The 13,518-nt window shown below is 41.8% G+C and overlaps 1 protein-coding gene across 2 annotated transcripts in view; it reads right to left on the bottom strand.

Annotated features, from left to right (window-relative positions):
• Positions 1-3,399, bottom strand: part of LOC111255280 (discoidin domain-containing receptor 2-like) — a 116,205-nt gene extending 112,806 nt beyond the window's left edge. For both annotated transcript variants that reach the window (XR_015326450.1, XM_086987143.1), the window contains exon 1: positions 2,963-3,399. The gene's annotated coding sequence lies outside the window, so the exon portion shown is untranslated. The remainder of the gene's footprint in view (positions 1-2,962) is intronic.
• Positions 3,400-13,518: the final 10,119 nt, after the last annotated feature.

The following is a 13,518-nucleotide window of genomic DNA, read 5'->3' as shown; positions in this document are numbered from 1 at the left end:
CGATATTGTAGCTAGTTAACATTCGACAGAACCCTGTCCCTTCGGTTCCCCCCTGTCCGTTCTGTTCTTCTAGACTCTTGTTTAGATGCAAGACATAACTGAGAGTTTTTTTTTTCTTTTTTCATATAGTTCAGCTTTTTCACAGCAAACGTTAGAAATCAATAACTGTTTATTACTCTTTGTTACAATTAATAGCCACTTAATAATAGTATGTACAAAAGGCCAATAAATTTAGTTGGAGCAATCAATCGTATCGTTGTCCTATTAATATCTAGACAACAGCTCAGCTCAGCGTTTCAAGCGCTCCTGTATACTGGTTCTTTCTGGAATATAATAGTAGAATATTTAAATCTGCTTAGAGAGCATGGGCTCGGAGCTAATGGTCCTTATACACAAACGGTTTTCGGGTCTGGAGGCAAAGAGACAAGATGGCGCTCAATAAAAATCAAAATGAATTTCACGACTTTAAAACTTGCTTCACTTCCGAGATCATGATACTTCATTCATTTACTGCTGCACAGTCACTACGGAATTATTGCCAAGACACATTACTTCATTGGGCATAATACATGAATCCCTATTGCTCGATCCGAGCTTTGTATCGACAAGCCTTCATGCTTGTTTTTTTTCCTACTCCTCTGCCCTTGCTAAACGTGCTAGGCCGACGCGTCGCGCGACCTAGTCGTTCTTCTAGCGCTGCTGTACAATAAACAAATATTAAGTCAAGTCTGCAGCTTCCTATTCCCAAAACGACTTCACAGTAGCCTATCCACCTTCGGCCCACTATAGGACTACAAACATGGTGGCCCATGTCCTCTATGGAATCAGCGCCGCCTTAGCTTCGGAACAGAACCTAGGTTTTGTTGCTTCAATACAGATTGTTGTTTCTCGGAAAGCCATTGATTTTTAGTCACAACTCAACAAATCCACCGCCTCCCTATCAATGCACACGTTAGCGGTGCGGGACCTGTCGCCCAGTTCTGCAGCTTGAACACTAAAAAATAGAAAAATAAAACTGAAAAGAAAAATACTCAACTGATAAATTACCCGTAATTTCATGGTCGTTGCCAATGGCACAAACATAGGCGAAATCAGCCTCTCATGCGAACCCATATGTCCATGACAAAAATCCAACCTGTCCAGCCCTTCAAAATTCACCCCACTTGAACCTTCAGAAAGGCATCGTTGGACTGACCTGAATTAACCTGGTTGTTTTAAATAATCGTTTGGAATAAATAATTACAGGGAATTGCTCTCAGTTTCTCTAGCCTTACTCACAACCAGCTCGTTCAAATTGGACGTCAAAAAAAAAAAAAAAGAAAAGAGAGACTAAACTGAATGGAACTGATTGGGTTGGAGCGTTGACTTGCGTCGCTCGTCTCATTATTACAGCTAGTATAATATGTAATTTGTATCCCATCGTTTTAAGTTATCGAAGAGGAAGCGTTGTTAACTACCGGCATGGGTTATTGGAGGGTTGCATATGCGATTGATTCACCTTTTACTTACACGACGCTTGTAGCAACAAAGTTAGCTCCTCCAACGCGTCTGTTAAGGGCAGTACGTCACGCTGAGAGAATTGTGTCGACCGCGTCATTTTTGTGCATGGTCTGTGGGGCTGAGCCTCTCCATAATCAGCGTAATTTTGGCTCATAGGAGCGATTTCGACGACGCTCTTTCATGCATTTCGATGTTATTGATGCATTAAAGCAGACCTGTGGCATCAAATACGGTCCAATAGCAGAAAATAATAGATAGATCAGTTTCAGGCTCACATTACCAAATCTCGCCAGGCCATTGGCGATCAGCTGTAAGATTTCGGATGTATGCTTTTGTGACCTGTTCAATCGATTCGCTGGAACCGATGAGTTATCAATCACCGAAACTAGGACAGAGCCGTATTCTAGTGATTGGCTTACCTACACGCACAATAGTAAAAGGCAGATATGTCAATAAGTGAAAAAAGACAAAGAAAAAGAAATAAAGGCAGCACGGGACAACGCCGGCCGTGGCGCAGGTCTACGACCGGCCATCATAGTCGCCATTACCAATAGGCTGTACCAATACGAAGACGATTCTGTGTTAATAACTATAAAAATAAGTTGCACGCCATCGATCTTAGTTCAAGAAGTACAACAAGTACGAAGAGCTATATCCCGAGCCTATAAATTTCATAGAAATTTTGTAAGATTTCGTAGAAGGTATGATCGATCTGTTTTATGTCACTTAGACTGATAGACATATATTAACATACACCTTTATATCAAGATCAGCGTTTAGAGCATGATTTAGTAAAGCAGCACGAGAGTTAATATTCATAGATTGGAACATTCTGTGAGATTGAACGTGTACTGCCCAGATAGATGTCCTCGGTTCGAAAACGTGCAGTGCATAGGACGTTTGTTGGATAAACTGTAACGTTAGTGCTTTTCGGGAAGTTGGCATCCCAGTGATGAACTATAGTATCGCAAGACGTGGGCGTTCGATTGCGTTGGTAAAATATCTTCTCGTGCCTCGAATGTCGTTATACCGCTAAATGATCACTATACATTTAGAATAGACCAGTGACAATGAATGTTTTTCCTTTTTTTTCTTCCAATTTCGTCCGAACGCACGACGCCTAAGTTGGCCAAACGTGATCATTAAGAAACTCTACAAACCAACAGCGGCAGCAAAACGTTTAAGCTACGAATTGTGCCAAATCGATTATCGTCTTTGTCGTTGTTACTAAAATTCTACTACGGAAAAATCAAAAGCTTCGACAAGTGTAGCAGATACGGTTACGGGCGGTCATTGTGTACAAACGTTAATAGAAACCGGTAAAACAGAACTCTTTCTAACGCCTTATTTTCCTCAGCAGTCCAATAAAGGAAACGAATTATAACTTTAAGGGATAAGTTACCGTCGCATGTCCGTCATGCGGTTGTAGGTGTTTGAGAAACGTGTATCCTCAAGAGCTCACCTTTAACTTTTCCACTCTCACTCTCCCACGAGCGTGATATGTTACGATCCTCAGATGTAGCCAACAACTGCTACTGTCCTTGACTACACTCTCTCATCTAAATAAATCCAGATATGATGGAGCTTCAACACAAAATTATCCGTTTTATCCGATCAATATCAGTTTAACTCTTTTTTCGTTGATATTATAATTTGTATCACCGCACACACATAAATAAGTTATCCAAATTCACTCGAAGCAAGTCATTGGACACCATTCAAGTTTTTTCGCTCATTTTTTAGTCCACACTATCAAACCGGGCCCTGAACTACGCCGGCCAAACACTCGAATAATCTGCCGATTGTTGCTCTTGTGCAATAATGGTCTATCCTTTGGTCCGCGATTCGAATCGAAGTTCGCGCACTTTCGATGAAGAGCGGCGTATTCCCACCTTCAGGTCTCGATGGCAACTGACCTAAGCGAGAAGATCGGCTGCACGTCGCCAGAGGGTCGCCCTCTCTCACGAACATCCCTCTCCACACAGGAGAGCATCATCCTAGAGGTAAGCCCACGATCCGTCAGTTGGGCTCATACCGTTCCGCAGACAGGAGCTAGTGTATAGACATAGCACAGCGAACTACGAGATCCGGCCATTGTTAATCCTAAATCAACGGATTTATTTACGCTTAGCAGAAACGTGCTTTGATTAACTGGATTCATTATACGAGTCTAAGTCCACGTACAAAGAACGTCATCTAGGATAAACAGTTCCGTGTAAAACTTTAACTGAAACTGCTATGTCTTGCACAGATCAGACACTGTAGCTTCGGTGCTACGCACACATAACTCGGTTAAGTTTTTCCTTCCTTTTGTGAAAAGCACACAATAGCACTAGCGGAGCTCAGTCCTACATCGAACCTTGAATTGACAGTCTACCTCTATACATTTATATAGACATCGCATGTATCTTTAATTGCGATTGATAAAAAGATCTATTAATCAGGAACCACGCACGACAATTCTGATACCTTCGAATCAGAACCCTGTTAATTCTATTAACTATTTCTCGAGCAACGTCCCTGGAACGCTTTATACTTGAAACTAAAACGGGATAGCCGTTCGAGCACTGCATTGACAAACTGCATAAATTTCTTTTTACTATGATATTTCGGGTTAGAATAAGATTTTAGCCTACGCGTATTTTGGCAGACGACGACGCTGGCCGGCTTTTTTTAGAAGAATTTAATGGAATCTGATGCTGGACACCATTGTCAAAAGTGCGTGATGTTGAACGTATGCAACTTTGTTGAATATAAATACGCTTCTTCAACATCCGCGTATATTCCCCATCACCTGCAGCAATGCCAATGAGTACCTCATTGACATTCAAATGAAATCCCTATTAAGTTAGCGTAACACTGAGCATCGTATTCAACAAAAAAAAAAAAATAAATAACAAGGACTCGACATTCACTAAGGAGAAGAAATGGGACTGGAAGTTGGCTCTGAGGAGCAAAAGTTTTTAGAGGTGCTCAACACGATGATAACAACCCATAGTTGAGGTAATAAACATAATTTGGTATTCTAGCTAGAACGAACTAGTGTTTTTTTGCGTATACTCCATTATCTTATATATCACATATCTTTTAATCTTAACTTGAGGTCTATAAAAGCTTCAGTGCAAATTCAAGGCGTCGTTTCAATTTGAATTCTGTAGTAATCCAGATACTTGTAATAGAAATCAGTAATCGATAAAGGAACAATTTTGTATAAATTTCGATCGTCTATAGAATAGTGAAGGTAGCTATACGACCGCCATATCTTAATGTTCGCGCCTATAAAATGCTCAGCTAGATACAATTGGACGCAAATGATGGTAGTTTCTTGGCTCTTCTATGAAAGCTTGTTAAGCTCACAACGGGAGTCGAATCGCTCACCAGCGAACGGGCGAACATGTTTCCTCTAGTTTACGCTCGTAGCTAGTGGTCGTCTACCGTTCTGCCCTGCTTTCGCGTAGGCCAGCCTCTCGTTATTTGCCGTTTAGGAACTTCACAAGTTATCCTAGGTCTATAAGCCAACCTGTATACGAATGTGCGCGTGGACGAGTAAAGCGAATTCAATTTCACATCTTCTGCCACCAAGGATACGCTGTCGTTTGTCTAGTCGATAAACCCGGTCTATACGTCAGTCGCCTACTTCTGTTAACATATATACTTCGGTGCTTCGGGAAAACGCTGATTCTCTCCTCAGTCGTCTGGTTATCCTCGCTATATTCCGCCTTCTGCCGTTGTCGGCTAGTCCAGTCGTATTTTTCATGTTGTCCTGTGGGTCATCGTGGTTACGACCTGTATGCAGGTTCGTGTATATGCATAGGTATATGAATCGCTAGGCTCTATGCTGCTTCGAGTGGGGTCTGCAAAGTCGCCTGTGACCGAACGGCGGGCTGCAGTCTTTGAAGGTTCTAACTGCCATACGCCACATTGTGCACATGCCGCTCATGATGACGGTCAGCGCTGTTTCTGCTGCCGTATAATCATGTGGTAGTTCGTCAGAACTCCCGCTGAGGTCGAACAGAAGCCTTTCGACAGAAGCATGCTTTGAAGAGGTTTGAGCCTGTTGAGCAGACCTCTAAAATAGGAAGGTAACTCAGTCGTAGTCTCGAGTGGTGTTCCACCGCACAAAGTTGTTAGGCACGCAGACGATTTCTTCGGTTGTTGGCCAGTCAGGCGTATTGGAGGGGGCTTGAGCATGCGATACAATGGCGACAGCGATGATGATCATTGATTCATTACTGATTTATGGGATAGGTCAGTTTGTTCCGAAGAAACCGCAGAATCAATACTTAGTGTTCCCCTGCGTTTCTATACCCCGCTATCTCAACTATTTCTTGAATCTGCTCGCATTGTCTATGTGCCATTCGTCTGATCAACTTCATTCAATTCATTTCTTTTAAACGACCAGACCAGATGAAATTCTAGCTTGTATGAAGCAAGCCTCCATAGAGCAATCTTCTACCGTGCCGCTACACGCGCCTCTACAGCTCACAAATATTACTGATGTACTAATATGTTCACGCATATATTTTGTAAATTGCTTCAACTAACGTAAACATCAACAGCAGCGGAAAATAGACGATTCGTCGGACGTCAATGAAGGCATCGGGATCTCGCCGCTTACAATAGAGCTGCATATCATATTTATGTCAATTGATAGATTCCTTCCTATAGCATTAAATCTGAAGGTGTTATATTTGTCCAATGCCCCGACAGTCGTTTCATCCGAAGGGCGAAAAGTAGATCGAGCGACGAATCGCGGCTAGCTATGGTATTCATGTGGCTGGTGGAAGTTTAGCCTGAATGCTCTGCTTCTATAATCCATTACTCTACACCTTCTTTTGAGAATGAAGCATTTAGCAAGCTGTCCGTTGACAAACTGTCGAATACCAGCCAATGAATAGTAATCCTCAAATAGATACCTCCGTATTCTCTACCTAGCATAAAGTAACCGAAATAGGCTTGAGCGGATTAGGTCCAGCAAAAATACGACGTATTCTATTATATATTAGCGCTCGTTGTGCGGGCGCTGGTGGGATTGTCGCGAGAAATATGTTTAGGATAGGGTGGGACGCATGAAGGAAGCGCCGAAGCTCTGCGACGATACTCCAGTCGAGCAAAATACGAGCATAGCAAACAGATGGGTTTCATGCGAAAAATCGGGTCGCGACAAGATATGCAAATAGGACTCTAGATTAGCGTTGCCTCGGGTTCACCACAAGCGGCTGTGATGCGATTCTGCGTCAGATTGTATTGAAATCGTACAATGAAGTGACAACCTGCACCTAATATCAGACGGTTTGCTAGGCGCGCGCATGCACACACACACACACATGTATGTATATATATGTGTAACCCTTGTAGTCGCTTTGGAAGGCGACAAAAAAATTGTCCTAATAGTTATGCTTTAGCCCGTGTTGTCCGCATGACAATGCATTGGGACATTAGTGTAATTTGCAGGCCGCTTTATGACCTTAATGAAGTCAGCATTGCTGCGAGGGAAAACTGTTTACATTCGTCTTGATCAGACCCTCGAAAGACTCAAGGGTCTTTTGCGTAACAGATTGGATACATATGTCGTTCAGTTTCTTTCGTTCTATAATTATGCTGGTCATAAAATAGTATAGGAATTAATGTGTGCATATCGTAATACGGTATAACAGCACCGAGACTGAACTTTTTATAGATGTTCTGACATTGATTTACCGAACTTACCGTACATAGTCAATTTACTGACAGGCAGCTGAACTTACCGTTCAGTGTCACACGAGACAGAACTCGTTGGAATAGACTCACAGATCGGGTATATTTTAGGCGGGAAAAATGCCAACTTTTTGAACGTACGTGCCCAGCACGATACGGCGCATTGGCGCATGAATTGCAGTACCCATCGTGGAATAACTAATCCCATACGAGCAGCATTGTTCGCCAACAAACTAGAAAATTGCATTTCCAGGATAGCTTTTTGTATTTCTAAACCTTGACATGGGTTTTGCTGTGTTACAAAGTTCAAGTGTAAAATTTCCAAATCAGGCTAAGCCTACTTCCCTAGAAATGGTTAAAAAGTAACTTGATTTTTAAAATTATTCAAAGATAATTTAGTTCGTTTTAGATTATAAAATCGATATCGTGCCTCTGAATGTTTGCATGAAGATAGCGTTTTTACTGTGGAATTTAAAGATCTGCGGAAGGTTGACCGAAAAGGCGAACTGCTCGTTCAGAAAAGACAATGGCGGTACCTTATGCTGTAGACTTGAATATTATAATTATGCTATATGTAGTGTGTAATCCTCTGGCAAAGAAATCACCGCTCATCATGGCTCATGCGATTTTACATGAACAAAAAACAGATCGCTCGAATAGGACCCAACGGATCTTTGCACGATGCTGCGATTCGCATTAGAAGGCAAATTATCTAGGAAGCTATATCACCACACCCTTGTTTTAATCTATCGCTAGCGTCTAACAACCCATGTACATCATTACGATACAGAATGATGCCTCATCAATGACTGATAGATTCGTTATCTACGTGGGCCTGCAGCCGTCTAATGACCTTCAAAGGACATATCTGACCTGTTAAAGCAGGAGCAGCTTTGTTCGTTTTCTCTTTTTATTAGAGAATCACAGCCGATTCATCCGGGTCGCAACCTATCATCAAATGTAATTTAGTTGTTTCTCAACGATTGCTTAATTGACTGTCGCCAACAAAGGACGCTTTACCTGATCTAGGAGCCTGTCCAGTTTAATTAAAAAATTGAACCATTTATTTTATGCCTTTTATTCTATCAGTGTATTAAATATGCATAACGAAATCACCCAGCAATAAATGTAAAAGCCAAAATTTTCAGCTGTTCGTAATTGTAATGAAAAATATGATACCGACGGGACCAGATTTAATATTGCCTGCGGATGATGCCTCCAAAGATAATCTTCCATTCCGCATAATGTGATCTCTTTATTTTTGCTCTCCATAATTACTCAGCTAGTCCCATGTATAAAAAAGAGAGGCGTAAGTGCGTCCAACATTGGCTAAAGTATTGAATAACAGACGTGATTTCGACGAGAGCTTGACATCTCCTGCTCTATTTTCCTTGTTCGTTCTAAAATAGGCGCTACAACCTTTACAGAACATATCATAGAAGTAAAACGTACAACAAGCTACCTTTGAAACAATTAGGTTCTTCCTAACCTCCCATAGGGTTGCGTAATTTTCCGAAGACGCTATCGATATACCTCCGAGGAAACGTATAACGTAAAACGACACATTTTTCCATACGCTGCTCCTGTTCCCGATCAAGTTCGCTATTTTTAGTCAAAAAATAATCACCGATAAAATTGCTTGAGAACAACATAATGCGTTTACTGAGGCGACGGGTGATGTGAACTTAACGCCTGGTACTTCCGTGCGAGTCTTCAGAGGTACGGTGAAATTTATGCGGTGGCTGCGTATAGAGCATTTTCGTGCTCTTCACAAAACCTGTTCCTCTTTCGCAAGGGACCGCGAGCTGGCGGAGAAACTGAAAACCTAAATAGGATGAAGGAAGGGATGAAAGGTTGAGTGTCGCAGAACGAGAGAAAGCGAAAAATAAAAAGTTAGCCAATTGTCTACTGGCTACCGTATAGGCTTAAGGTGGGAACTAATAAACAAACAAGTGTATGTATATACGACGGAAACAGATGTATGATAACAAACTATATTGCATAGTGTACAATATAACAAATATGCAATGTGTCGGAGTGCAAACTAGTAACTGGACATAAATCTCCTTATGGATCCTGCAATATCCAATATATATATATATATATATGCATATATCTGATATTATTATTATTAAATTCGACGGAAAGTGTCGAAGAAAACGTGAACTTAATAATAATAATAATAGTTACGTCTCGAGCAACAATGACCAGAGACAGACCAACAATGGTAAGAGTAACAATGACCATTTCTTCATGCACTTATTACTACTAATAGAACGCGCCTTTGAAAAAATAGCTCGCGATAAATGTGTAGTTAGCAAAGAAACCTGTAATCGGTCAAATAAAGTTAGCACTTTGATAATCCTAAACCTACTTATTAGCTATGGGAAACAACTTGAGATTCGACCCAACCATATCCTATGCAGTATAATGCTACGTCGAAAGAGATCATTTTAATGGACAGCTATTTATAATGTTGTAGTATGAAATATCGAAGTTTGGTCAAACGCTAGTTTGTGGAAGTTAGCGATTTGTGTATTTATTTTACAGATATGTCGCGATGCCGCGGCCGTAACAGCTTATATACACCTACAGGGCGATCGCAGGTTTTTCAAAGAACTTCCACAACCTCTCCGAAGCGGCCTTGTCGTGCCGTTACGAAACAATACGATAAACACGCCATAATGGACGAGCAGAAGGTCTATACGCGAAGACGGTAAAGATGGGCCACCATCAGGAGAGTTCACACGAATCGCGCTAACAGGATGAACAGAGATCGATTTGTTGATAGCAACATCAATGGCCGCACCGGTAGAAGCTGCCGCCGGGACGAACTGTTCCAACTAATCGTTCTCTACTCAGCTTTGCTCTTTGATTATTAACGACTTATACTGTTAATGCGATAACTCCAGCAAGAGTTTGACATTATTTGACGCATAGGCTCTCATGACACCTACCTACCTACCTACCTACCTACCTACCTATCTATCTAGCAGTTGTTCAAAAAAAAAAAGGTGTTGTGCTTGACGATCCGAACGGTATCGGCAACGGTGGATACGGCTGAGCATGGTGGGACCGGCAAAACTTTACAGTAACGCTAGCGCCAATAGTCTGAACTGCATTGGTCAGTAGCTGCTGACCCAGTATGAGCTATAGCATCGACACCAGGGAAGCTGATTGTTTAGAGATTGCCCTATGCCAGCCCACCGGTGCGGATGTGCGTACATTGTCTTTTCATCGTTTATGTTACAGTTGCTTCAGCTCGAAACTGAAACAGCAACTCATTATTATTTTTCATAAAACCATTTATGGGACTTGTCATAATCCGCTCTCATCCTATGTAGCCACTGTGGCACTATTTCGAACTCAGTGATACATGGTAGCATCACCGTCGTCGCCATCGATGTTGCTCATATAAATAGAGGCGTAATAGCATATACGCGTATGGCACACGATGGCTACTACCGTAACCGTTTCTAATGCTAGCAATGGCAATCTAAACAGACAGCAATAGAAATTCGGAAAGAAAGAATGCAACAAAAACAGCTAACTAACTAACTAACAATAGGTTGAGTTCGATCTGTAGTGGCTACCGGATCGCCGCTCTCTGAGCCATCCAGCTGCTGGATTCCAGTACGAGCATTGTTTTAACTTGCCGTATCTAGCGTAGTACGCGTTACATGTATTTCATAGGCAGACACGTTGCTGTTGAAGAGTCACGGGAACTTTCCTTTTTAGCGACCGCGTCGTTCTATGAAATTCATCACCATTATGCCTGTGTCTGATGGGGCGGAGGGAATATCACTTAACAGATACCAGTAGTATTCACTGCGTATCAATCATGGCCTGATGGGGGACACGTAACAGCTAGAGATTAACATATCTCATCTCTACTGAAAATTCTCCCGAAATCAAATCTATATGCCATCTAATTAGCGATGTTTCGTACCCTTAGTTTTGTCGTATCCTCATCGCCAGATCTCCATGAGTAACCTCAACTTTGACCTTTTACATTTCTATTTCTCTACATGTTACTGGCTTTACATGATAGGGTTACCACTGAGCGACGAACGAGGACTACAAATGTCATTCATCCATTTGGTATCATGTCAATTTATTAGCAAAATGTGAGCGATAAACGAGACGAAAAAAGAACAACGCTACGAGAGAATTCGCGGCAGGTAACGTTCAAATAAGGGAAAGAATGCCCGAAGGAAGTGCTAGAACAAGAGCTCAGATGGAGAAATCTTGTTTTTAGGTTTATACTCCTTGCCACAGCTATTGTGATGGCTGTCACCGTGAACCTGTGCCTGTCATGAATGTGACTGCGGCATCGCCGCCGCCGCCGACGACGACTGTGGCAGGAACTGCGATCGTATGGCAAACACATAAATTTGCAGAATCAGTTCTAGTTCTTCGGTTTCTCTAAGCAGCGGCAGACATACAACTAACACCGGCGGATGCTTCTGCCGCAACGTCCTGCTGCGGCTATTACTGACAACAGAGGCAATGGGCTATGTTTCACCGGAATGACAAGTCTATCACCATTTACCTGGACCTATTTACTTTTTCTATCGATCATTGCCCAAGCCTATACTTAGTGTTGATTATGGTTCGACAGTTATTTTGTAAGAGGCAGACCAATGGCTTCGACGGACAGAGGTGATGATGGGGGTGTACATTGGCGATGGCCTCGTGCGAGCTATTTAACCCGTCTGCAACACGCTTACCTAGAGCATATTGTCTGGCGATAAATAGGTCCCTTTCACTGAGCTATTTGTACCTATATATTTATAAATGACGTTCGTTTTTTTTGGTGGATCGTTTTAGAAAGTTGGCGAGGGAACTCGAAGACGACGCCAATTTCGTATCTAAGAGACCGATAATGTTTATCGAAATCTCACAAAAGCACTTCAGTAAAGGGTGTCGCAACTTTTGGTTCAGATAGAGAAAATATATGAACGCGTGTATCACTCCAATTGCAATAAAAGCCCATTTTCTTCTTTTTCACATATACAAAATTTAAATATATAGTCTCAAGTTAAGCCTTAAGCCCTAATGATGTCGGCAAGGCGAAGGTTTTTCATAGGTATACTTAAATGCGTATAAAAATGAAACATACAAACTAAGTAAGTAGATACATTTGTACGTCGTTTGAGAACAAGATCGCAGTGGCTCATTTATGTGGACGATAGCTTATAGTTACTCCTTTTTCCTTCGTTTTGAACTCTTCATTTACTGATCCATTGTATATTAGATCACAGTTGTGCTTTAGTAACTTTACTGTAGTAACTACTCGAAGCTCACTACATAGAGAAACTAAACGAAAAGTGGTCAGGCTAGATACTCACTGTATGGCTTTTCATAGTGCAGCAACGGCCGTTCACCGGCAGTCAAAATCTAGCTAAGCTCTCAGATAATTCGTGTGACTTTGCGATCGTTAGCGATTGGTGTCCCTAAACTAAAAAAAAGTCTGTGTTGATTTTCATAGAATGCTTTTGGAAAATGCACATGTATGCTATCACAGATTGACTATGGTACCAGCAGCTTTCGCGCCAGCTATCGTTTATAAATGCAGTACAGTATATGTGTATAAACTATTCGAGCAACTAATCGATATATGATGAGATTTTTATCGAGCTCATTTAATGTCCCCTATTCGAAGACACTAGTTGGTAGCGCCGTTTCATGAACGTAATAGAAATACAGTGGGGATCGTCTTTAGTAGAGGAACACTCTAGAGAATAGCACCGTATCCCTCTACATTCTACGCAAACGTCAAGTTTCTACGAGTTCTAGCCGAACTGATAATGATTCGAAGGTAAAAGGTAATACAGTAGAAGGTGTCAATGGTTACATTCCGATCTACCAGTGACGTCCTACGAATCAACAAACAGCAATCTGTTTCTAGTATCTAGACCGCATTCCAGTATTATCAGGATGAATGCTTTATAGGCACGCGACGTGCATCTGCGTGCCTCTTCTCCGATCGAAAATTTTGGCTAGAGTTTTGCGCGACTTGGTCACTGACTCAGTAACCAACGTGATATCTATTAAGGAAACATCGTGACGGTCTTTTTGGGTTCCAACTTGCTACTGTCGTTTGTCTTAGCATGGGGTTGATTTTCATTGAGCGTACGACGAGGCCGCTTTCAGCCGATGGTACATAGCAGACCAGGAAATAGAATGGTTGGTTCAACAGAAATCCAGATATCGCCGACATTTCTCGTCAGCAAAGTAACGTAGAAGCTCGAAACATATCACCAAGAGATAGATATACGGATAGACATCCGCCTTGTGGCACACGCCTACGACAGGAGA

The sequence above is a fragment of the Varroa destructor genome, unplaced genomic scaffold, assembly GCF_002443255.2.
Source record: "Varroa destructor unplaced genomic scaffold, Vdes_3.0 BEIS01000001.1, whole genome shotgun sequence".
NCBI classification, from domain to species: Eukaryota; Metazoa; Arthropoda; class Arachnida; order Mesostigmata; family Varroidae; genus Varroa; species Varroa destructor.
The sequence above is the reverse complement of the archived record's forward strand: the minus strand, read 5'-3'. Positions and strand labels throughout refer to the sequence as shown.